The 25,923-nt window shown below is 42.5% G+C and overlaps 1 long non-coding RNA gene across 3 annotated transcripts in view; it reads right to left on the bottom strand.

The window, feature by feature from the left end:
- The window catches only part of LOC121081664, a 76,239-nt gene that overhangs the window by 40,115 nt on the left and 10,201 nt on the right, over positions 1 to 25,923 (bottom strand). For 2 of the 3 annotated variants that reach the window (XR_005825755.1, XR_005825754.1), the window contains exon 1: positions 21,861 to 22,140. The exons of the other annotated variant lie outside the window; for it this stretch is intronic. This is a non-coding gene — a long non-coding RNA (uncharacterized LOC121081664). Of the gene's footprint in view, positions 1 to 21,860; positions 22,141 to 25,923 lie in introns of those variants that run through there. 3 annotated transcript variants of the gene reach the window in all.

The raw sequence follows: 25,923 nt of genomic DNA, 5'->3' as shown, positions 1-25,923 counted from the left end.
ATCACAGTGGAACACTTTTGATCTCCACTAGGTGAGGAGTTGCCTTATGACCTAAGATGAAATAAAAAATCCCAGGCATGATACTCCTGCAAAACTGAAGCCACCCAGAACATTGTTTATGCCTGATTTAAATAACTACATTTTCCATTTCCCATACAGAATGTATATGCTAATTCTCCCTCCCAAGTGCTATCTAGAACATTTGGAGACTTGTGTCTTGATTCATATTTTAATCATGAAGCCTTCAGGATGACTTAGACAGAATGACTTCTCAAAACGACTTGACTTGCCCAATGTAATTGTCCAAGTATTCTGGTCTGACTGTACATCGTCCTCTATGTCAGTGTCAAATAACCACAAATGCAGCCATTGAGACTTGGGAACACTTACATCAGTCTTAGTATTTGTATATCTTGATGTATTATTTGCTTTACCATTGTCCTACTGCTTGCCTCAGAGCCACTTGTGAGTTGCACTTGAAACAAACTATCGAACCAATCATGTAGGCACAATTTTGTTCCTTGCATGCATACTATTAGCTGACACCAGCAGCCTCTGATGACCAGATCCAAGTTCTGCTGGACCCAATGGTGCAGACTTCTCTGTTGGTTCTGTGGACACAGTTTCATGCTCATGATTGTACATACATAGGACCTCTCTCACAAAAAAAGAAAAACCAGCACTACGTGGTTAGTGAAGACCACATCGGCTAATTTATTACCCAGCAGTTTGCTATGACAGCAGCAGATTCAGCAGTTTTCCAGTCAGTACTGCTGGACCATTACCTGCTTCCCAACTGAGCTTTCTAGTGCACTGAAGGCTGCTTCACTTTCGGAAATCTCTTGCAGGTATCACTGAGAGACAAGGTCCTCTTTGCACAGAAAGTCTGTGAGTAGGTGTATAAATCTTGACAAAGAACTTCTAATTGCACTGAGTTGATACCATGATTTGCTGTCACTTCCCCACTGTTAAGAACCTTAGAAGACAAAGGTAAGACAGGACCAGCTGTTTCACATTAATCACTGAACAGAGCCAAATCTTTTAAAAATCATACCACTACAAAACCATGAACCTTTTTGACAAACTAATGGAAAAGTTCGCTGAAGAGCTACTTGCATTGATGGTTTACATCCAATACACCTTCCAGTCCCCTATTAATAAACAAACAAAACCCCAAGAAAACCAAACAGAATCCAGCAGGTACACTGGTCTGTTTAGGAACCAGGATCCCAAAAGTTTTAGGCATGTTAGAAATAATCATACATGTGCTACCTCAGTCTGCCCAATAGTTTTTTTTCCAGCACAATTACAGTTTTCAAATGAACACAGCAATGAAAATATTTCCATGTATTAGGATTCACATAAGTAGCAATATTCCCTGTGCTATCTACCCATAGGTATTAAAAATAAAGCCAGATGATTTATTTGCAGGTGGCAAAGCAACTTGGTTTATATTTGTACAGTCCTGCTAAAATACATGTAAATACTTATTAAAAACTATTAATAATTTCTATTTTCTCATTGGCCCCTTCTACTCTTGTCAGTATATATATATAAAGGCATTTCCTCTCAAAACAGAAGAAGATTTTTTCTTTCGCATCAGTATTTTTCCTACAAAGTTCTGTAATGAAAGACATGGCACCCACATGACCTCATTTCAAGCTACCTAGAATCATTTGGAAAGGTTTATAGGTTTATGTCTGTAACTGTGCTGAGGTGCCTGGTTTGGCAGAGAGGGTCCCATACGAGAGAAAGAATTCTTTTTACAAATTTAAAATAAAAATGGTTTTGTACTTTAGAGAGCTAAAGAAAGCAGAGCTGTTCATTTCCATATTTCTCCCTTTAAAAAAAAAATCCTTAAATGAATGACATACTTTATAATAAAGTTGATCTGGTCATAAAGTTGCCGAACCTGCAGGGTATTTTCATAATACAATTAAAATAGCCAAATTGGAAGGATATAGAGCTTTCTCTGACCTAAAATTAAACTGGGCCACATGCAAGAATTTTTATTTTTCACTTCCACATATGCTAAAACAAATAATGATAGGACACTACTAATCCTTCTTGTTGAGCTGTTCCTGACTCTTGGAAGTGCCCTTATTCCAGTCCTTCAAATAAAGAATCAATTAAATTGTGTTTAATAACAAACCTTTCTGGTGGATGGCTCCCAGGATAGCCTACGCTGTTGTGCAGTGGCACTGGGAATGAAAACACCACAGGCACTTCCCAGGTAAATCACAGCATATCCTGACCCCAGCATGGGCTCTTCTTGCACAGAGACCCTCCAAGATCATAATAGCAGAAAGACAACTGGAGGCAGGCATGTCTGCATCTCCTACAGGGCCTCTTGATGCCCTATTTCCCAACATGGCTTCCCAGTGTTTTGATTTCTCCACGAAGTTACTTCAGCCCTGCAAAGTGCCACTAGACTATGCTGCCTAACTACATAAAGACCTCCTAAATGAATTCCTAATCCACAGGAGGGACAGCCACTGCTGCCATGGTGTGTGTTTTGTCATCACAGTGCCACAGTTTGTTTTACTCACGCTCATCACCTTTGAAAACCAACTAACGAACCAACCTCAACACTATGCTGGGGACTTCTCATATGGAGTGGGACCGATGCACCTCTCCTCCTGCACACCGTGACCATGGCTCCCCGTGGCCACATTTGGCCGGCAGGTTTCTGGGTACAGTGGGGCTTGGGGGTGATGCTACTGCCTTCCAAAAGCCAAGTCCTCCAACACTACCAACACTAGAGCTCTGCCCAGGGCAATTTGCAGTCTGTATTTGCCTTAAGCTACAAAAGCCCTACCATATTCCCCCCCTCCCCAGATCTGCAGCATAAAAATTAAAGCCTGATTGCTGAGCCTGCCTACCTTTCCCACTTTCATGCCTCAGTATTACTTATAAGTATTTCCCCCTTGTCCTTTAATTGTTGAAATCTCTTCCTGTGGAGGAAGGGGAAATCCTCAGCTTCCAAACTCAGTCGTAACCAAACAGACCTCCTTTCAAAACAGATTTCTTCAGACTATAAAGCTCTGTGCATTTCACCTGATTAATCATATTGGAAAACAGCATGCAGCATCCCCTGGAGCATAATCCCTATGGCACAACTCCTGCTTCCTGCTGTGCCTATCTCCTTACTGATGCTCATGCTGACAAGAAGTTAGGAGAAATAATGAAGCTCAAACAAGGAGAAAAAAAAAGCACCAAAACCAGGAGTGATCCCACTTAGTGGTCTGTTTGTTATCTGATGTTCAAGTTCACTAGGAATAGGGGGAGGGAGGAAAGGGGGGGAAGGAAAGGGGGGGAAGGAAAGGGGGGAAGGAAAGGGGGGGACGGAAAGGGGGGGGAAGGAAAGGGGGGGGGAAGGAAAGGGGGGGGAAGGACAGGGGGGGAAGGAAAGGGGGGGGAAGGAAGGGGGGGGAAGGAAAGGGGGGGAAGGAAAGGGGGGGAAGGAAAGGGGGGGAAGGAAAGGGGGGGAAGGAAAGGGGGGGAAGGAAAGGGGGGGAAGGAAAGGGGGGGAAGGAAAGGGGGGGGAAGGAAAGGGGGGGAAGGAAAGGGGGGGAAGGAAAGGGGGGGAAGGAAAGGGGGGGAAGGAAAGGGGGGGAAGGAATGGGGGGGAAGGAAAGGGGGGGAAGGAAAGGGGGGGGGAAGGAAAGGGGGGGAGGAAAGGGGGGGGGGAAGGAAAGGGGGGGAAGGAAAGGGGGGGAAGGAAAGGGGGGGAAGGAAAGGGGGGGAAGGAAAGGGGGGGAAGGAAAGGGGGGGAAGGAAAGGGGGGGAAGGAAAGGGGGGGAAGGAAAGGGGGGGAAGGAAAGGGGGGGAAGGAAAGGGGGGGAAGGAAAGGGGGGGAAGGAAAGGGGGGGAAGGAAAGGGGGGGAAGGAAAGGGGGGGAAGGAAAGGGGGGGAAGGAAAGGGGGGGAAGGAAAGGGGGGGAAGGAAGGGGGGGGAAGGAAAGGGGGGGAAGGAAAGGGTGGGAAGGAAAGGGGGGGAAGGAAAGGGGGGGAAGGAACGGGGGGGAAGGAAAGGGGGGGAAGGAAAGGGGGGGGGAAGGAAAGGGGGGAAGGAAAGGGGGGGAAGGAAAGGGGGGAAGGAAAGGGGGGGAGGAAAAGGGGGGGAAGGAAAGGGGGGGAAGGAAAGGGGGGGAAGGAAAGGGGGGGAAGGAAAGGGGGGGAAGGACAGGGGGGGAAGGAAAGGGGGGGAAGGAAAGGGGGGGAAGGAAAGGGGGGGAAGGAAAGGGGGGGAAGGAAAGGGGGGGAAGGAAAGGGGGGGAAGGAAAGGGGGGGAAGGAAAGGGGGGGAAGGAAAGGGGGGGAAGGAAAGGGGGGGAAGGAAAGGGGGGGAAGGAAAGGGGGGGAAGGAAAGGGGGGGAAGGAAAGGGGGGGAAGGAAAGGGGGGGAAGGAAAGGGGGGGAAGGAAAGGGGGGGAAGGAAAGGGGGGGAAGGAAAGGGGGGGAAGGAAGGGGGGGAAGGAAGGGGGGGAAGGAAAGGGGGGGAAGGAAAGGGGGGGAAGGAAAGGGGGGGAAGGAAAGGGGGGGAAGGAAAGGGGGGGAAGGAAAGGGGGGAATGAAAAGGGGGGAAGTAATGGGGGGAAGGAAAGGGGGTGAAGTAAAGGGGGGGAAGGAAAGGGGGGGAAGGAAAGGGGGGGAAGGAAAGGGGGGGAAGGAGAAGATGTGGTGCCAGAGATTAATAAGCTTACTCTACACAAATGAATGTTGTCAGAATTGTTCCTCATGGGCAGAGGAAGCTGGCAGTGAAGGGAACCTTCAGTTAGAAGGTTAAGAAAAACAGCATTAAAGAATTTTGCCTAAAAAGTTTTCTTTCTTCTTAACATTCAAAATAAAGTGCACAAATTCCACTGTAAATACGTAGGAAGTTGATAGGTAGGAAACTAAATTACAAGTCAGGTTTATAGAAATTTCCTAGCACGACAAAAGACACAAAATAAATCAGTGGCATGGAGAGTTCAAGGACAGTAAGATTTCTAAGAGTGCTAAGAGTCAAAGGAATCCCAGTAACAGAGGCATTCCAGACCCAGACAAAAAAGTTAGTTATTGTTAGTAACACACAAACCCCAGAAATATGCAGTATAACTTCATCTTATAACTAAGAAAAAGCCAGAGACAAATTTCTCCTTTATCACAAGGAAATACTTTCCATTTCACACACACACAAAAAAAAAAATCACCAAAAAAACCCCAAAAAGACAAGGGGAGGTTAAACAGCTACTAAAACAAGCCATTTTTGAAAAACAAAACCAAAAACAGGTATGGAAAACTTGCATCCAAACTCTGTACAAAAGGTTTGGATGAAGTGTTTATGCTCACGTATTGAGATGTTTTAAAATACAATGGAAATTCCAGAGGACTGGACGAAACCAAATTTCTGCAAAACAGCACTGGCAAATGGGTGTCCTGGGTAGCCAGAGAAAGGTCAGTGGGTGTTGTGCTGGGGCAGCTGGGTGGAGCAGTGGTGGGAAGTAGCACCTCCATTGCACTGGGCTGGTGATTCCCAGTATCTGATTGTGAAGAAAAGGGAGTGCCAGCCTCTGGGGGCACACTACCACTACATTGTTGGCACCAAAGCTGATGCCAAATTTATATTACACTTATGAAGGAACAGCCGAACTAGGAAGCATGTAATAAAGTTTCAGCGTAACCCAAAGTGTGTTTTTTGCAATAGGTTTTTGCACAAACTGTTAATGTTACTGGGAAAAAAATACAAAGAAGCCTAGCAATAAAATATGGCACTGAAACAAAATTTGGGCTAACACAAGATAATGATGAGATCATGTTGCCACTGAATTTGGATCACTTGGGAAGGAACATGGAAAACACAATGTTTAATTCAATATAGCTAGCTGTAGGTTCATCCATCTACGAATAAAATGAGGCAGGGACCATACTGAGAGGAGGTGGAGTGTACTTTGGAAGCAGCTCTTAAAGAAGATTTGAGCTCCTGATAGCTACTCAAGTGAATGTAGCATTCCAATACAACACTATAGTCAGCAAGTGTGATCCTTGAATATATTAAATGAGGGGATTATGAGAAGGATCAGAGCAGTCTCTTCTGGCCCTGTAATATCTGTAAGCTCCAACAGTAAAGGCAAAGTAAGCCTCCTTTACAGACATAAAAATCCAAGTGAACTCAGGGAAGTTTTGACATAAAAATAATATAAGCTCAGGGCCACAATTTTCAGATACTGAAAACACAGAGCCCTATTGCACAGCTTTTAAACTGACACTGGTCTTTCAGTATAATGATAGTAAACAAGCTGAGGGGCTTGTTTGTATCGCCAGTACAGCAGTCTTTCCATACACAAAAATAATTTACGTGTCACAGGGACATTATAAACAACTACAGCAAGGATTTGGGATTAAATGATTGACATGTAAAGAAGCAGTAAAAGAATGAAACATGACTATCTTGGCTAAGAGACAACAGCATATAAAGGATACCTACAAAAACACTGGAAGAGTTTAAGTGTAATACTAGAAACCATATTTCGGAGAATGCAAAAAATAGGTAAAGAGAAAAAGTGAGAAAGGAAAAGTCGAGCTTCTTATCAGGAAAACCTCTTAAAACTTTCCAAAAAGTGAAACTCATTAAATCAGGTTATATACTGACCACATGAAAGAGCCACTTAAAACTAGACAAGCAGGAATACATGGCAACAAACAGAGTTATCGGAAAAAATAGACAGGAGACTATGACTTTCCCTCCCCTCCAATTTCTCTACCCCATGATACTATGAATAATTAGGTCAGATGTAAATGTAGGGTTTATATACATTGGGAATGCATAAATAGTCCAAGACCCACACTACCTGTAGGGACAGCTAAGATTTCAGGTACAACTTTCCAGGCAAGCAGAAACCTGTACAAACTACAATAGAACTGAAAAAGAAGAAATTAAATGAGAAGAGTTTTTTATGAAAAGAAAATGCAGAAATTACAGCTGCAGCTACCAAGAAAGGAAAGCAGGAGGAGGGAAGCAGAAGGGAGGTCAGATACCCTCATGTACCAAGCACATCCAAGATAAGGAAGTGAAGTAATATCCAAGGTGATAAGAAGAGTATGTAAACTTTACATGAAAATCAAGTCTGCTGACTCTAGCCTTCCAGGTATAACCTGCAAATCAGGTATGAGAGAGGGAAGTGTCAAGCATGATACCTCAGCAAACAAAGAGCACCAAGCAGATTGAATATTCCACCTTCTAGGGCAGAGCTTCCTGTCCTCCCTGCCACATCAGGAGCTGTCTGTGTGCTCAGCAAAGATCCCCTCACAAAAGCTCTCCATTGGCTTTGCTGGAAAAACATAAAGGTGCTAGGCCTCTGAACACATGAGGTTGCTGTGTCAGGAGCAGAGTCCCTCACTGACACCTAGTCACACCAATAAAGTACTGAGCAGCCTGCAGCAAATTAACTGAATACCAATCCCCGTTCTGGAACATGGTCTCAGTGCTAGGTGCTTTTCAGACCTCACGTGCAGGAAGAGGAAGAATTTTTCCACTCATCTGGAGTTTTCCTTGTGCTCCAGAAGGCAGTATTTCATTGTCAAATGAACAGTTTCTGTGTGATGAAGATAACAGGGAGAAGCTCTAATGATGTACCACTTGTACTGGGTAAAAAGGCCCAAAGTAAGAGGAAGAACACTCTCTCCCTAGAGCCAATGCCTGGGTAGCAGCCACAGAGCAGATGCTGATAGTCACAGCAGAATGACAGTCATCTTGGGTGTTGTAAGTATTGAGTCCACATCGAGATGCTGCCCTACAGTATAGGAGTTGACTCATCTGCATGGCCATGGCATCTCTAGAGTCCCTGGGAGCTCTGCTGTGAGGGTCAAGAATTTACTGTGTCATTTCCAAATGCCCAGATGGCCTTTTCACTGTTGGGCAATGATTAATGAAGAAATAACCATTCCCTTTGCCAGTGTAGTGCAGAGGTTAAAAATTCAGTAAAATACAAGCCAAGAGGAGTCATCAGCCACTAAACAGCACAAAAGTTTACACAAAACCTACTCACTGGAGCTATGGTGTCTCAAATAGTTCTGGGTTAAGCCACAACAGACATCTCTGAATCGTCATTTTTTTTAATAGTTTATAATGGTTTCCCATATAGCTTTCTAAAATTACTTCTGGAAAATTACAAACATTTCACAAGGTTTTCCAGACCTTGACAGACTTAGTTCAGAGAACGGAATCTAGCTTCTCTGCTAATAAAATTAAATCTGTGAAGGTCCCCTCAGAAAGGAAGAGAATTTGGGTCAGTCTCTGCTGTCAGAGATTTGTAGCATATTGACCATTGTCCAGCTATGCAAACATTCACAAAAATAATGTCAAAGGCAAGACATTCAAAAGCACTTAGTTCTCTTTGAAGTCGATGGCCAATCTTCTTCTAATCCTACAGATCTGAAAGATTCGCTTCCCTGTAATTTATTTAATCTTCTTATTTATAGATGAGCAGGTCATGTGGAAAGAAAAGACTCTTCACAGAACATACTGTATGTCTTTTTGCAATTAACACCCCCCCATAACCATTAAAAAGTCCAAACAGGTCAAATTTGGTCCAAAATCTCTTTCATCAGAAACACAGTACTCCCAAGCCTGCATTTCAGACAGTGAAGCCACTTACATCTTTGCACAGAAATAACTAAATACTAGCCATGATGGATTATCAGTCCAGAAGGGACACAAAAGAAGACTTTGTCCTGTGAACCATGTGTCATGTGTCTGTCATTTAGGTTACTCCCTACTGCAACACAAAAAAAAGTAATAACTTATTTTTTCAATAAAAACTATGAAATCATTACACACAGCTTTTGTGATAAGAAATTAAATGCTTCTAGCATGTCTTGCAGGATGAACTGCTGAACTTCAACAAAATTGGAGTTCGTGAATGCAAATATAAACTGAAAAATATAAATAGCCAGTGAAAGATGTTCCATCTAAAGAGAAATGAGCAAGCTTCAAATGTCTGTTTTTGCAGGGCATGTGTTAACTCCAACATAACTTTCAGAGTCACTGCAGACCATCTGGAAAATGGACAAAAAGATGGTTAAGATCTTAATAGCTTCTAAAGTTTTCACAAGTAAATAAAAAAAAAAACAAAAACCTGCAGTACATGGAGGGAATGAAACAGAGAAATATTAAAGCATACCAAATGGGAAGCTGGAATTTTGAAGAAAAACAGAGAAACCTAAAAAGGAAGAGAAAAAAAACCCTATGTCGAAATGCTATCAGAGCCAAAAAATTAGTGAAGAAGGAAATCAGAATATGGGGGTGGAATGAGAAATTTCAGTCAAGATAAAATATTCAAAGCACTGGATGAAAAAATGCCTCAAAAAAGCACCAGACCCACCATAAAAAAATAATGAGCACAGAATGCTGAATAACCTAAAAACAAGCTATGGACCAAACATCATAATAACAAAACCCTCCCCACTACAGCAAATCTACAACTTGTATAAATTGTCTTACATCAAAAAATGGCATAAGTCTGTTCCTACAGATTTTAGGAAAGAATGCCTTCCTTCCCTAGGAATAACTAAACACAGGTTAAGTGTCTTGAAATAAAGTAGAAGCACCACGCAGGCAAGTCAAACAGCTATTTAACATTGAGTTTTAATAGGAAAGAAGGCAGAAAAAATACCAATCTATACTAAAAGTTATTCAGTTCAGTTGTGCGAAAACGAAGAATAATTTATACCACAGTTTCCATATCTCTTAGATTATTTTTAAGCAAGTATCAAGAAGAACAACACACCAGATGACAAATTTCACTCGCAAAATAACAGAAAAAATACCCACAGGGATAATTAAAGGCACATCAGATTTATACGCCAACATCATTCCCGCAAAGCAAATTAGACTTTACTATCTTCATTTTTACATACAGACAAAAAAATTCCTTTAGCTGATTGGCCTTTCTCCCAAGGGAATAAATTAATTTCAGTGAATACCAATTCATTTTAAAAGGTCTCATTGTTTAACTTCATTTTTGGACAGAAGATGTCTCTGTGAAAAAGGTCTGATTCTCTTTGAAATCTTCATGGAGCTTTGGCACGGAAAAACTTGTAATTGGTATAAGGAGGCACTAGTTCTTTTGTAGTTAAGGTGATTATTTCCTTTATTGAGGAATGTTTTTTCCAATCTCAGTCATGTCTGAGATACCTGAGATTCACCAGTGAAGAATCTTGTGTAGGTGAGAAAGTTTTGGAGATAAAACACTTTGATGGGGACACTGGTTAACTCCATGCACTGAGACTTTACAGAACCAGCTAAAACAGAGATGCAGGCAAGATGTTAGTGCCTATTTCCTTGTCCATCCCAAAACCCAGTTCAATAATGCCTGGGAAGATCTCACCAACGAGGGCAGTAATAACTTGAAAGTTATAATTCTGACTAACAAGAGATTAACAGCAGTATGAAGTCTTGAAGATTTCAGAGAAGAAAAGGATGGATAAAGAAGGCAGTTGTCTCTACCATGACTCCTGAGTACACCATCATGCCTATGAAGACGGTCACCCTGTGATCTACAGGGATCAGGTCTTTGTAAAGAATTTATCAGCCCTTTATTAATCAGTTCCTTGGCATGAGCAGCCCTACTAAAGACCTTCTCTAGGCTGTAATCTCAGATAAATTCCAGGCAGAAAGCAGAAAAAGGAGGGTTACCCCACAGCTCTAGGAAGCATCTTAAGGAAGAAAAGCGTTTTATTTTAAACAAACCACACCCAGAAAACACAGATTTTCAAAAACAGATGCACAAAGACCAGGTTTGAGGAACCAAATTTACAGCCTGAAAGGCCTGAGAGTCCACTAGCAGGCATTTACATAAAAAAGGGCTTATCAGGTGTTCAGCCCTTCAGAAATCTGGTCAATGTTGGATATTCAGCTGACGCTGCTGGCAATAGTTGATATTCTGTATAATGACATAGGTTGCCTTTTCTTCATTCTGTATCACAATGCCAGAATAGGCAGGCTGGGTTAACTCCAAATGCACAAGTGCAGCGTGCAGCCTGCACCTGAACGAGCTGCTTATGCTCGGAAACGCTCTGTGAACAGCCAAGGTACAGAACAATGCTGCAGCCCAGGCAAAAACAACCCTTGTCTTCCTTAGGAGTCTTCCCCTGGTTTGTGCATTTGAATATGGGAAAAAGGAGTATCAGGGACATACCGTGGCAGACAAAGTTATGATTACAATTAACAGCAGTCATAAGGCTCTTACCTCTTCACGTATAGGGGCAGTTAGTTGTATCGAGCCTGACTGTGGATGTATCATTTTGGGCTAAATCATAACACCCAGTGCCATTCCCAGGCACCGAACGGGAACAGAACAGCCCAGTTCTGCAGAACTCAAGTACATATGCAGTCTGGTGGAAACGGTCCCTAGGCCTAGGCCTTTTGAGTTGCTGAGCTTTGTTCAGGAACAGCCTGTGGCCACCACTAGCTGGAATAGGCCAAATCCATGGCAAGGAAGGCTCTAACACTCTCTGACCAGAAGCAACCTCCCAGTAGCTGGGAATGTTCCACCTGAATTTCATAGCATATACTGCTATAGAGTATAGGCTGCTTTTGGGGCAGTGCAATTTGGTAGCAGCAGGTATACATATACACAAAAGCGCACACAGGCTGTAAAGACAGCCTATGGCTCAGGAACAGTAATGCAAGTTCTTTTAGAGTCAGACAGAATAGCAATTCTTGTTCAAGAATTAAACCTTCATCAGTATTAAGAGAAACCTACTCCGAAACCTTTAGTGGTCTACCTGCACTGAAAACTGAGGAACTTCTCTCTCCTTTCTAGCCTTGTCTTTAATGAATCTCCTTAATATTTTTGAGAAAAAATATCTGTTGTTATAGCCAAGCCAAAGACTCTCTAGAGGGAAATCTATTTTGATGATAGTCTGTGACACAGGATCATGCTGAACGTGTTACTCACATAAATCAAAGTACAAAGACGTAATTAAAACTAGAAATAACAGTGTATTCAAAGTGATCACATTTGCTGCCAATAAAAAAGGTATCATATAGAGCAAGAAAGCAATGGAGCAGTGTTTAAAAATAAAAAGGATTCAAACTTGTGCAAATGGGCTTTGACATCTGGAAAATTCTAGTTCTGTATTGAGATGTGTTCTTGACACTAAGCTCACAAACTAATGTCCAGGCTAAATACTGCCTGGACTGAAGTAAAGCATCTTTTAGGATGCTCCATCTGCCCAAGACTACAGACAGTGCTCTGAGCTTTCTTCCTAATATTAACAACTGTCATGCAGACTGCCCTGAGCACACATTGACAACAGCATGCCTGAGAGACAGAGAGAGAGAGCTCTCCACTATTGACACAAGAATGTCTCATTTATTATTTGTTGGTCAACTTGTAGAGGAAGATTTAGAATCCCACACAGTTTCCATAGCTCTCTATGGATATTGCTCAAAAGAATGAATAACAGACATGGTTCCAAATTTTTCTGCTCAGGCTCTGTGCCCCTATGAGATTTGGTGTACTTTTTCCGAAGTCAGGTAAGAGATTTGTTTGAGGTAGAGAACAGATTGATCAAGCACACCTGTAAAGGTCGTTCTGTAAGCACTTCTAAATGCTAACACAAGTTGAAAAGAGAGAAATAACTCACAAACACATTTACTTCCGCCTATACTTTTAGTCCTATTGTTTTGTGAATACATATACATACACACACATGCAAATACACACTTAATCCTGTTATCTCAGCCATCTCATCACAGTTTTAAGAGAAGCCAGACATATTCCATTATTCCTCAATATTTATCAGCACTTAAATTGTCATCTAATTCCCAACTACTTAGTTTTTATGACTGATAGTGATATAGGAGGCAGAAAGAACAGAGCAGGCTCTCCAGCACCCTGCTTGAGCTTGCAGGGCTGCCAGTACTGCAGAAACCATCCTTGAGCTGTTCAGAAAATCTGTGGCCCAGGCACTGCTGAAGGATTCCAGTTTTTAAGTCCCATACTGAACAAAGCTTTCAAGAGCATTAAATATGTTCTAATAGTTGTTACCAAACATTTGTGATGAGGGAGGCTTGCTCTGGACTGCACAGCCCCCTCCAGCAATGCTAGAAACCTCAGCTTCTTCATACATAGGGAGCCACTCTGACCCTTTGAATCTGAGCCTGGGCCTCAAAACTCAGTCTTGCTCTTTACCATACAACCAGAAACACAAACATCTTCTGATATTGGAAACTAAACCTCAGTTATCAGTGGGGAGTTACAGTGAAGCAGAAGGCCACTTCCAAAATAAACCAGCCTTTACTGGCTGTCTGGATTGAAAAAGTCAACTCTTGAGTCAGCTGCTTGGCAATTCCAAAACCCAAAGCATGTCCTAGGTGTGTTTTTATCTCCTCCCTGCTCTTTGCTGCCCATTGTTGTTAAAGGTATTCAGTGGTGATTGTAGAAGCACACATAAAACAGCATGCAAAAACTATCTGAATTTAGAGGTAATCTCTCTTATCATACCCACCTCACTGAAGGGCATCAAAGGGAGGGATGCAGGGAACAAAAGAAGCTTCAGATCATAATCATTACCATTGAAGCCAGATACCCCCGAGCTTTTCTGTCTCTCTTTGTCTTTTTGACTCCTTTCATCTTCTTAAGCAGTGCACTGTGGCCACTACAGTGTTGCAATGCATGACTTTGCCAACACATAAAACAAAAAAAAAAAAAAAAAAAAAAAAAAAAGGAAGGGGTTGCTTTTCATACAAACTGACAGAAGTTTTGGATATCAAGGCTGGTAAGACCTACAGTAAAATCTTTAACCATAAGTTTGCTCCATGGCATACTGCAGCCATATTCCACATCCACAAAAGCCTGAAGATTGTTTCCAAGATATGAGACTCCAATATGACAAAGAGAACAAAGGCAATGGTTGCTCAGTTGGGTCCCCTTACTCATAAGCTACCTTCCCCAGCATGTTGGGGATAATGTTGGTGCAGCACTGAAATGTAAAATGGACTATTACCTATTTGTGATATAGATTCCTTGTATTAAAAAACCTTCTCTGCTCTAATAGCCTGGGGGGGAGATGGCCTCTCATTGATCTCTCAGTTGCTGACTCCTCAGTGGCTTTTCTCAAGCTGCAGCTTTTGCCTTGCTCTTTATCTCCTCTCAGAACTTTTTACTTACAAGAACCCAGTGTCCAGGTTTGAGGGGATTACTGACAAATTATCCATCATCTCCTGGCAGAAGCTGATGAGTGAGTAAGATTATATTCACTCAGATGTGTAAGATTTTATGAGCAAAGAAACAGTGCTCAAAATCTGCCTCTTAAATTGTCCTGATTATTTAGCTAAAAAATGGCTTGCATTCTTAATTGACTTTAGCATTTATACACACACACAACAGCCAGACATGCACCATGTTAAAGACCTCAACAATAATTGAATGCATTCACAGCTCCACAAGGGCTTTGTTTTGCTTGGTCCTGTAAAATAATGAGCTTTGGGTATTTGCCTGTGTGGAAAAGAGATAAATGCTTTACCACCATCTCTGTTATTGAGGCACAGCTGTCAGGGATTCAGCCTCTAAATATCACCATCTGACCTGGAAGAATGTGTCTATATGCTCTCCATTGGCATGAGCACCCGATTTGACCTTTCCTGTGCAGAATGTAGCAATTTAGATAGTAATGATTGTAGTGAACAACTGGTCTATGGGTTAGCAGAGGTATTCACTTACTCATCTTTTAGACTTTTGCCTATTGGGCTCAAAATTCACAAACGTGTGTGTCTGTAACTTTTTTTATTTCTGATAAAGCCAAGATAGTTGGCATCAATATGGTTTTCTTATTGCTATCAATATAAAACATTTTCCTAGAAGTGGAAATGGACATGGTACATTACAGTGCTAGAAAAAAAAAACATGTTCCCTGATCCAGGAGAGTTGGAAATCAAAGCCATGCATGACACACAGAATATTTTGGCCAGTGTTGGATGACTTCTCAGAGCACTCCAGAAACACTGTTTATCAGCCTTCTGGTTGCTTCTTTAAATATCTTCCCAAGGCAACAGCAAGACTTAATTCAAGATGTGGAAACCACATTCTTCTCTGCAGCACAATCTTCCAATATCTGTGGCTTTCAGTCATCAGAACAAAGTCACATATTTTCTTCTGTTCATGAAATAACAGGTTCAGGATCATATGAGTGCACCCTATCCAACTGCACTGCAGCCACCTGTCTCAGTCTTATGCACTCATTTAAATTTTAAGTTGCTGCTTTTCCTCAGTTCTACCCTTTTGGTACAAGAAAATAAACTGTACGACGAAGGACAAACAATTGGGCTCTTTCTTTCCTATTTATTGTGAGAATCTAAGATTTGTCTACGATTTCTGCTTTTGACTTAGAGGACAGACTCTTCAGGCTATGAAATGACTGTCAAATTCAAAATGAATAGCATTTAGCTGGCAAAGAGTATATTACTGACAAATGCCTAACACACTGGGCATATTGTATTTGTACCATCTGGGAGAGTAAACAGTGACAGGAAATAACCACAAACAGGTGTTAATGTTAGACTCTTAAGGGTCATTAATGAAGTATGGTAACTGACAGCATGGAAAGAGCCCACACACAAGTCCTGGCAATTGGCAAGGAGAAGGTGGGATCCCAGTAAGTGTAAGAGCATATTAATTTGTCACCAAAAAAAAAAAAAAAAAAAAAAAAAAGTTATTGACTGCATCTCCTCTGCATGACTTCCTTTATCCTCATGCATCCTTCAGCTGAGCTCCTGTCGAATACTTCTTCCTTTTCCCCTTTTAGGCATCAAGTTCTTAACCCAGCCAGACAAAACAAATACAATCCTGAAATACTGCTTTCTCAGAAAGCCCATTACCTTCTGAAAGCAACTGCAGGTCTTCACACATTCTTCAGAAACTAAATCCTATCCCAATTCCCCTCTAGATGTTTTCAGAGCCATTTCTACCTTCATTGAAACAAAAGGCCTCTGCCTTCAAGAAAATTAAATTGCACTACATCACTGTTTCCCCAGTGCACCTCCAAGGTTACTTCCTCTGTCCCGGAAAAGACCTGAGAAAGAGTGTGTGACAGTGACACCACCTGCCTTTATTACAAATCCAAAGTAGAGAAGGTCCAGACTGCCACAGGGAAATGCAATGGGTACCATGAGACAGTCTCATAGGTGAATCTACCCGATACGTAACTGGGCACATTCTTCTGCAAAAAAACCAACAAAGCAGAACATACAGAGTATTGCCCTTTATCCTCAGACAAGCTCACTAAATTTTATCACAGCAAATGTTAATACTTATGCAAAATCATCCAAAAAAAGAATTAACAATTTGTGAAAAACAGTGAAGCAAAACAGACTGATCTCCAGCCACTTCCTTATTTGCTGTCCTGTCCTATGCAAAAATGGGAATTTTCCCCAAAGGACTCTGTTTTCAAACAAATGTCACCTGGCTAACATGCAGACAGAAAAGGCGCACAGGGAAGAAGAGGCCATGGGGCCTTTTTTCTTTAGAAGGGGGACACTAAACCATGAGTTTTACATTGCAGAACTGTCAGGCTTTCTCTAATTCAGGCTACCAGTGTTAAAAAGAATGCTGGTGGGCATGTAAATTTAGCCATTCACTAATAACAAAGCCTAATTGCTGCATAGATTAAATGGTTCCAAAGATACTCTCACTGATTCCGAGTCGTGTTTAGGAATGGGAAAGTGGGAATGCTTAAAAGGCCAGAAAATAGTTCTTTCTTTACGTCTTTGCTAAAAGGCTACATGGAACACAGTCATAGATATATTTACCCAATTCAAGAGATGACCATAAAATTAAGAAATGTAACAGCTTACTGAGAATTGCTGTCACTGTTTAACTCTGCTCAATTATGTGCAACACTCTACACCTGCAATCCTTGGGCTTCGCACCAGTATGTGTCAGAGCCCCACAGGAACAGAGACACAGGCACGCCAAATTCCATCATGAAGGGAAAGCAAGTAAAAACAGTTGGAGTGTATTTGGCTTATTCAGGGGAGTCAATGGAGTTGCGTCTGCAAAAACTGTAGCCCCAAACCTCCAGGAACTGGCCAGTGCCAAATGCCTTGTTGTCACTTGAAACAGATGCACGCTTTTTTGCACTGGCCATTTCCTAAACTTAAGTACTTACAAACAATTCGGTCCTTAACTTTCTGTAAAATTGCAACTGTTGAGTTCATGATATGCAACCAAGGGAAAAAGAAAACAAAATGGAACTTACAGGAAACTGAATAAACATTTAAAGGCAGAAAACTGTTCAAATCTCACCATTTCCCCAGCTAAGAAGGCTCTGATACTTGGCTTACTTTCTCTTCAAACAAGGTAAGATTTATCCTGTTTCAGTGTTTTGGTTTCTTCAGTTAATCTTACAGCTTCTCCCTTTCTGAAGCTGTATTAAGCAAAGCAAAATCACTGTGCAGTCTAAAACTTCAGTTAGGAGCTAAGAATACTATGGTTGTTGAAACTTGGCCCCTTTGTGCATATGCTATCCTGCTGTTTTTAAGTACATGAGTACGTCCTATTTTTCCAAACAGCCTCTGCAAAATGCTTGTGGAGAACAGACAGTCTGAGAGCGTAGGAAAGCTATCCAGTAAATAATACCGCTGTCTCCAGAATCCCTGGATTATTTGTTATAGAATCTGGAGGACTCATAGGAAATAAGGCAAGGAGACTAATGACTTCACATCACAAATCTGGAGCGCTTAACTTCAGATGCTGCTTTGCCTGGAAGCTCTCCCTTTCTCAAACAGTGGTGAGGGTTGTCCCTGTCCCAGTCTACCACCTCTTCTAATACCTAACCTGGAAGAGGCCCTCCACATACACAGTGGGAACAAATACTGAAAAATGCTCATCCTGAAATAAGTATTCCCTGCCATTCTGTGGGACCGGGACTGGTGTACAGGGCAGCCAGAAAGGAGTGAGAGAGGATGTAGCGTCCTACAAGCAAGATATCTAGGCTAAATCTATCTCTGTGCTCTGGAAAATCTTTTACTGAGCACCTACAAATCAAGTTTTTCAAAAGTTGCAGCCTGGCCAGACAGAGGTATGTTTGTGCAGGCTAGAAAAAGCACCAGCTGGCAAAAGAGCAATCTCCCCATCACATCAAAAACTTTTCTACAAAGCACACAGGTCTTCTCAACAACAACAAAGAATTTGTTTATCTTCCTGTACACGTTCCCAGAAATGGCAGAACTATTTGAGCTTAAACTGTATAGATACATATCAGCCCAAAGCAGATACATAACATGGAAAATGTCTCCTCTGAAAGCTGTGAACTTTTTGGCAACTGAAAACAGCATCTCACGGAGCAGTGGCAGGCATCTTGCGAGCATGTAGCTAAAGAAACTACTGTTCAAAATAAAGCTTTTTCACAACTTGCTGCTGACAAAATTTGTGTAATGCGTGTTGTAATAAATCTGTGACACACACTTTAAGCTACATAGGTAAAACGGTCAAGAATTGGCTATGGAAGTATATATTAAAATAAGTTTAAGCAGAGAAAGAATGACAGAATCAGCCTTTATGAATTAAACCTTATATATGCTGCATGCAGAGATAAGAGATTACCAGACCATCATCCACATTAACCAAGTGTTCTATTAGCAATGTGTTCTATTTTCATCAAGGTTTTGCAATATACCCTGAAAGCCTCTTATGTATTAAAGCTGCACATGCAGACATTAAACAAGACAATTCTCCTGTGAAACAATATAGATTCTCCGTACAGAATCTGCTCTTGATTTTTCAAACAAGGATAAACTATCTCTGTTCTTAGCAGAGCTAGTCTCATTTCATCCTTTATCCTTCGTAGAATTGCAATTATTTTTCCCCAGTATAATATATTATGCATCCATCAGAGTACATTTACACAAATATCTTCTAATTATTTTAAACTATCCAAGGGAGCACGGGTTAGAAACCAGGTCAAAGCCATTCCCATAGGGCTGGCCACATCAATTGAGATCTCAAATCCAAACTGTCTGAAATCGTACCTTATAGCTAAGATAAAATATCTCCACTTCCTCTGTTATTTTGCAACTAGGCAAGATTCAAGCTAGATCACCAGTGAGGCTCAAAAAAAAAATCAAGAGACCTATCATTTTGTGAAGCAGCAGTTAGTTCCCGCTTTTTTGGCACGACAGTCAAGGAGTCAAAGAAGACAGTCAGGAAAGCGCAAAAAGGCCTGCAAGGGATGATTTGTCTGAGAAGTTAAGAACCTGACTTTTGTGACCTGTAGCTGATGAATAAACAATTCAGATAAAAGTAGCCTAATTCTCCACAATAACCAAGACTGCAGTAAATTCTAATGGAGTAAGACCAATTTATTTAGCGGCACAAAATGGTATAGATAGGAGTCACTGGCAATCACCTCAGAAAGGCTACGAGTTTATGGGCATGGGAATCAAAATAGTCTCTTCTCAGAGTTAAACTGTCATGGAGTAACGTAGGCAAGAGCGTGTGGTGGCATAATGTAGAGAAGTCTGACCCAGTATCAACTGTGTTGTTTCTACTCAGGCGTATAGTAGAGGACACCAGTGACTATCACACACTACTTGGTGAGCAAGCGGTGTTACCCTGGCTCCTGCACTTAGGCTCTCCTGTATGCTAAGCCTCACACTGAGGGAAGCCCTGCTATATGGCATAGTCCACAGCTGTCATCTGAGGCCACACTACCTCATACGCTGAGGGACAAAAGACCTGAGAAGGACAGACATCCCTCTCCCATCCTGCACCAGGTCAAAGAACACTAATACTCACTTATAGCAAACAATGACAAGAGCACAGTTGAAAAACATGAAAACTAATCCAGATACATGAAATTGCAATTAGAACAGAACCCTTATTGTTCAGAGAGGCTAAATGCCTGGAAAAGAAATGTGAAGTATTTTGTTTAAATTCTGTCCTTAGTTACAATGCCACCTGGACAAAAGCTTAGCTAAATTAAACAGACTAAAGAAACATCTGTACTCTGCTGCAGTACATCCAAAATACAACAGCACCACTCTGTGGATTAGTAGTGATTGCTCTGTAAACTCACGTGGTGGCTTTCCAAGCCTCAGATCAACCACTAACAAGAAATGGAAACACATTTTTATATATATTATTAAAGTAGACTAAATGAGTATATCAGTGGTATAAACCTAACACCACTAAAAGTTAATGAACTACCTTACATTTACATCAGTGTAACCGAGACTATAAGTTGGCTTGCTCAGTTCATGTATGTGGCATGCCCTCTCCGTTTCACATACTTAATTTCTTTTAGCATCAGTGAGAGGTTACATGTGCTGAATTCACAACAGATGCTTTACACTGCATCAAAATGAGAACTTGACTCTCTGAATCACATCTTTGATTTATACCTGTAGCTTTCATTAATGGTAGCTGCATTAGAATCCATGACAGGCAGTTCAAAGTTCTGGAGAAAATCAGAAATCTTCACCTGAATTCTTTGGGTCTGCAAAACTGGGCTAGAAGGAGCTTTGCTTCCTGCTCTGGCAAGAAATCAGAGATGAGGCCTGGAGGCAAAACAGCAACAACATGAGGAGCTACAAAATCTTCCATGCAAACTGGCTGTCCCCCACGTTGGACACCTCAGCCTGACAGCCAGCTGGCTGGACTCAATTGAGTTGGGATGCAGATGTCAGCCGGTAATCCCATCTGATGGAGCTCAGTGGGATATAAAAACTATTTCCTACTTTCCCATCTCTTGCTACAGCAGCCTCAAGTGCTGAGTCCACCAGAAAAGACTGCAGGACTGTCTGCTGACATGCTGCAGTCTCTTGTGAGTCCCATGGGGCCTTTGGCCTGCAAAAGAGCAGGTGGGTGCCAGTGTTGCAAGGCTGTGCTTTTGCAAGTAAATCTTACCATTTGTGTCATGCACAACTTGAGTTCATACGGCTCAACTAGCCTGGTAATTCAGGTCCAAAATAAGGGTTCTTCTGTGCCTCAAGATTCTGTCTGTTATGCACAGGGTATAGCCGTATATCATCTGAGGTGCACCACTACCTTCCGAGGTCCCAAGATCACAGGCAGAAAAGACAGCAAGGGAAAGCCATTGCAACACTAGATTGTATATGGCATATTAGTTTCTCCCCATAAATAAGAAGGAAATAGGTACAAAACAAAAAGTCCAAAACCATGTTTGATTCTGGCTGCAATCTGGAGGAAAGTGGCCACTTTTTTTCAGCTTGTCTCTGCTCCTCTGACACAAAAACAAAAGTTATACTAGCTTTTGCACCCCATAAGCACCTCTCCTGATGTATCTGCAGGCTAAGGCATTATATCAAAGAGACAAAATGCCTCGCGTTAACTGAGGATATGTACAGAATAACAACAGCTCTCATCAAGGTGAGCGTTTGGTCCAAATTTTGTCCAAGGTATTACACTATTTGCTTTACCCTGCACTTTGAAGTAAAAGTTGCTACAGATTTTTCTAGTCCAGAAAAATTAAAAGTAATAAAGGGCTGGGAGGATAAATATCTGGGGCACGAATGAAACAGTTGAGGAATCCTTTTGCCATCTCCGTGGCCTATTTATTATTTTTCCAAGCATAAATACAAAGCTCACCTTTTTCTCCGAGGAAAACCTGAAGGCAGCATCTTTTACAGGGGCACAGAGCTGACCTCTCCTGGCTCTGAGATGCATTGCTGTGCAAAGGCAGCGCATCTCGTTACCAGTGATGCAGTTCGTTACCCGCAGCTCTACCTGCTCATGAGAAGATTTGCATTCAAGCATGAAAAAGCAACACCAGCCACACCACCAGGTGTAAAAAAAGAAGGGCCTCAGGACCGTCACCAAGCCACCCACTCCCTTTAGTCATCCTAACGTGACTTTTACCTCATCGTTCCCACCTGCCCCACCAGCGACGTCCCTATGCAGCTCCACCGGGGTCGCCAAAGCCCCTCCTGAGGCCAGGTCGAACCCCTCACTGCTGCAAGGGAGCGGCTGGGGAGCGACCGGTTTTCTGAGGCCACGCCAAACGCAGTCACCGATTCTCAGATGGCACTGGGTTCAAATTGTGAAGCACCGCTGCCTCGGCGGCGCTTTTCCCGACACACAAGAGGCTCCCCGTCCGTGGCTGCGGCACCACAAGGACGGAGGCGCCGCTCCGAGCGGCGCTCACAGGGGCGGGGGAGCGGGGGCGGCTGCGACGGCCACCACCACCCTCCGTGACCGCCGCCCCGGCAGCTCCACAGCCCCGCCTCCGCGCGCCCGCCGTGGTGGCGCGCCCGGCGGGGGGGGGCGGGGGGAGCGGGGGGGGGGCCCGCGCGAGGGCAGCTCCCCCCCCGCGGCTGGCCCGCCGCCATTTTAGCGCCCGCGAGGGGAGCGGCAAAGGCCGCCGCCGTGCGGTAGAGGTGTCCTCACAGGGGGCGAGGAGCCGTCACCGGCCTGGTGGCAGTGCTGGCCGGCTTTTTGTCCCGAGTCGTGTCTTGGCAAGGTAAAATAAATTCATGTTATTTCTTGGAGTGGCGCCTCTCCCGCTGTAATGGTTGTTTTGAAGGCAGCAGCGAGCTTTTCAAGGCAGGTTGCCTGAGGAGGGCAGCACATCCCGCACAAGTGGTGTCATCATCTTTGGCTTTCCCTTCGGTTTTCTCTATTTCTTAATAAAACAGCAAGGGAGAAAAGCACAGGGAGGTACCAACTTTCTGAACTTCCCCACATAAATCACCCTCCAGGTTATTTTATAGATCCTCTGGACTCCCTCCTGTTTTAAGGATGAAAACATGAAGGAAATTCTATAAATGTAGTTAATTTTCCTCCTCCCGTGAAAAAAACACAGCTCAAACCTGACCAGTTTATGTTTCTGCAGAGTTGTTGTGTTACAGCAATGTGTTGAGTAAGATTTGGGGAGATCTGTGAAGCACAATGAGGGAGAAGACCCTTCCTGCGCTCTGAAACGTTTTTTTTGATCGGGCTTCCTCAGGTAGAAAAGCAATTTTTTGTTAACATGGCCAACTATAATTACTCTGAATGCAGTGACAAGTTGTTCTTAGGTATGTAAGAGAGGGATAAGAAGTCAGTGAAACCCATCTTCTCTTTGTGTAAGATTATTTTTTTCCCCCCCCCAGGGAGTTTTAGGCTCTGTGGTCTGTATGGTCTACACACATGACAAAGCCACATGGCCAAGCAAACATCGGCCCAGTGAAAATTCACAGTAAGGTCTTAGACCTCATCTTATTTACAAACAACAAATTATCAGTTCAGAACCTAACACTGATACTGAAGTTTAGCAGTTCTTAGCCATTAGCAAAGCACCTGTTGTGCTACTTAACAAATACTTGCAAATGCAAGGCAGGCCAGGAAACTGTTTCCTGCTAGTGTGCAACTTAAAATGCCTGGGCTAGGAAGGCTAAGCAGGCTGTACAAAGATTAGTTTCAGTGAATGCTCAACCAAGCCATCTTGAAAATTCATCAGTAATTTCCTACTCTTAACCCCGTTCCTTTTTTTTGCCGTACTGTTCAAGTTCCTGTTCAAGTTCCTCCCTTGCTTTCAGTATCATAACCCTGAGTGAGTGTATTTTGTGCAAGTTTCCACACCACTATTTCTTTACAACTGCTAATTAAAGATCCCTCTGAATAAAGCCTTCTGCTTGAATAGTTAGAATGCTCCTCTGAAAAGCCCCTTTTGTGGGTGACCATCTTCTTGTGGACCACAATAAAGACAAGGCACTATAGAAAAAACACTGAGTTTTACTTTGTAGCCATTTCTCTTGTCTCTGTCTCAAAATAAGGGAATGGATTTCATTAGCACTCCTTGATTTCCGAGTGTAACCCTCTGGTGAAGTGAATGGAGCTATCAGGGAGTAAAACTACAGCATACAGTCACACCAGCTTTTAGAAATGAATCAGACTATACAGCGTGGTTTTAAAAGGTCTTAGCTGATCAGGGGTGAGGTGGAACTCGGGTGGCCAGGACTATAATTGTCACCCCCACCCCACTTCCTGAAGTACTAGCATTTCTATTATACATTATTAAGATACAGGCCTAGAGTGATCCTCACACTCGTAAATTGTAAATGAAATACCATTAAGGTTATTTTGCTGGAAAAGATCCCACATTCTAATCCATGTGTTTTGTTGACATGATACTCATTTCCTGATGTCTGTTTCTTGCCCTGCCTATGCTTAAATTTCCCCTGTATGCCTGGACACCTTAGCTTACAAACAACTGCATCAGTAGTGAAGCCACATCCATCAGAGTGCATGTACTGGTATCCATATTAGTGCTGCTGAATTTTCTTTATGAATGAACTGCTCTTGAAAACCATGCTACAGCAGTGTACAGTCAGAGACTATACTAAAAGACTGCCGAAGTCCAAGGTCTACATCTATAGGGCTGTACTTTATGTTTGTGGCAAGAGCATCATAGAATCAAGTTGCCCTGGAAATACCCCTCTTCGATGCGTCACCTGTGGAGCAGCTTTTTTGGAACCCTCCTGAGAACAATTCTCTGCTTTCTGTTGTCATCATTCTTCATGTCTTGCTCACAGAAGCTCATGTGGGTATAGCACAGTGAGTACTACAACCTTCGTTCATCCCAAAGGCAATCATCTCTGTATTCTCTTTGAGTAAATCTCCAGGGATGCATAAGTTCATAATAATTTACATTTGCTCTTGAACAGCATCCCTGTAGGGTTATTGGAATTACATGTTATGTTATTTGAGTCATCTTAGCTCTAGCTGAAGGCCACAAAACTTAAGGTTGCTTGATACCAGCTCTTGGCCTTCCTGCGTTGTGTCAGATTTTTCTGTTAAATATATAACTGTAAAAGGACTTTTGGCTACAAGTGAATGATACTTCTCATACTCAGATCTAACAAAGAACAGGAAATAACCTATGCATTTTATTTTCATGTCTTCTTTGCATAAGTAACCTTTTGGACAGGAAAATCCATTTATGTAGAGAATAAACTACTCTGGGGCTTTGTTTTTATTTTCACTGTGAGTACCTGTGCTGCACTGATTTGATTTGAGCATGTGACTGCAGGATATTGTTATATCATTAAAGTCAAAGGGTATCCTGGATTAAATTCGGTTGTAGCAGAACCAGACTTTAACGAATGTCATTCTCCAAGTAAGGTGGCAGGAAAATAATGCCATGTTTAAACAGCCAAAAGCAACCAGTGCAACCCTTGAGTTTGCATACTGAATGCCCACTCTGTCCCCACAGATAACAAACAACATCACTGGCAGAAATCAACCTGTATGGTTTTTTTCCCCCACAGAAAATTAACAGGAAAATTACAAGCCTGCTGACAGACAGTTTGAAGAATGAGAATGGTGAAGCGCATCATATTAATTATTCAATATAACTTTTCACCCTGCTCTTCCAGCGGGCACTGTCTTCTACTCTTTTTTGCTCTGCCTGCATCTGTCTCAAGTCCAGACTGTACAACAGTGCAACAGACTCTGCTGAAACCTTTTCCAGCCACCTCTGCTTATTGCATTCACAACTTAATATTCAGTGTACTCATAGTTCAGCGGGTTTTGTGCTGCAAAGGCAAGATGCTGAGAAATGTGGAAAATAGAAGAGTACAACTTGGGGGGGGCACGGCAGAGGAGATGCAAGGTGTGGGGTCACCTGTAGGTCTGCAAAACCTGTAGCAAGGTGCAGCTGGCAAAGCATCACAGAGCCTAATCAAGTAGTCCATTTAAACCTGTACATGTGTCCCAAGAATTTCGGGGGAATAACCAGGGACATGAAGTTTTTTCACACAAGTATGGGTATATTGGGTTCTTAAACTTCTGTATAATCCAATAAAGAAAAAATTCAAAAGCTTTGATAAATCCCCTGCATTAGAAGAAATCCTGCAACCTAGCTCTTTATCTCAAAAAGCTTTTTACAGTGACTGATGCACGTGTTTTGCAAGTGTTTTCCATCAGCATTGAGTTCAGCACA

This window comes from Falco naumanni, chromosome Z (assembly GCF_017639655.2).
Source record: "Falco naumanni isolate bFalNau1 chromosome Z, bFalNau1.pat, whole genome shotgun sequence".
In the NCBI taxonomy this organism is placed as follows: domain Eukaryota; kingdom Metazoa; phylum Chordata; class Aves; order Falconiformes; family Falconidae; genus Falco; species Falco naumanni.
This window is presented reverse-complemented; position numbering and strand designations above follow the sequence as displayed.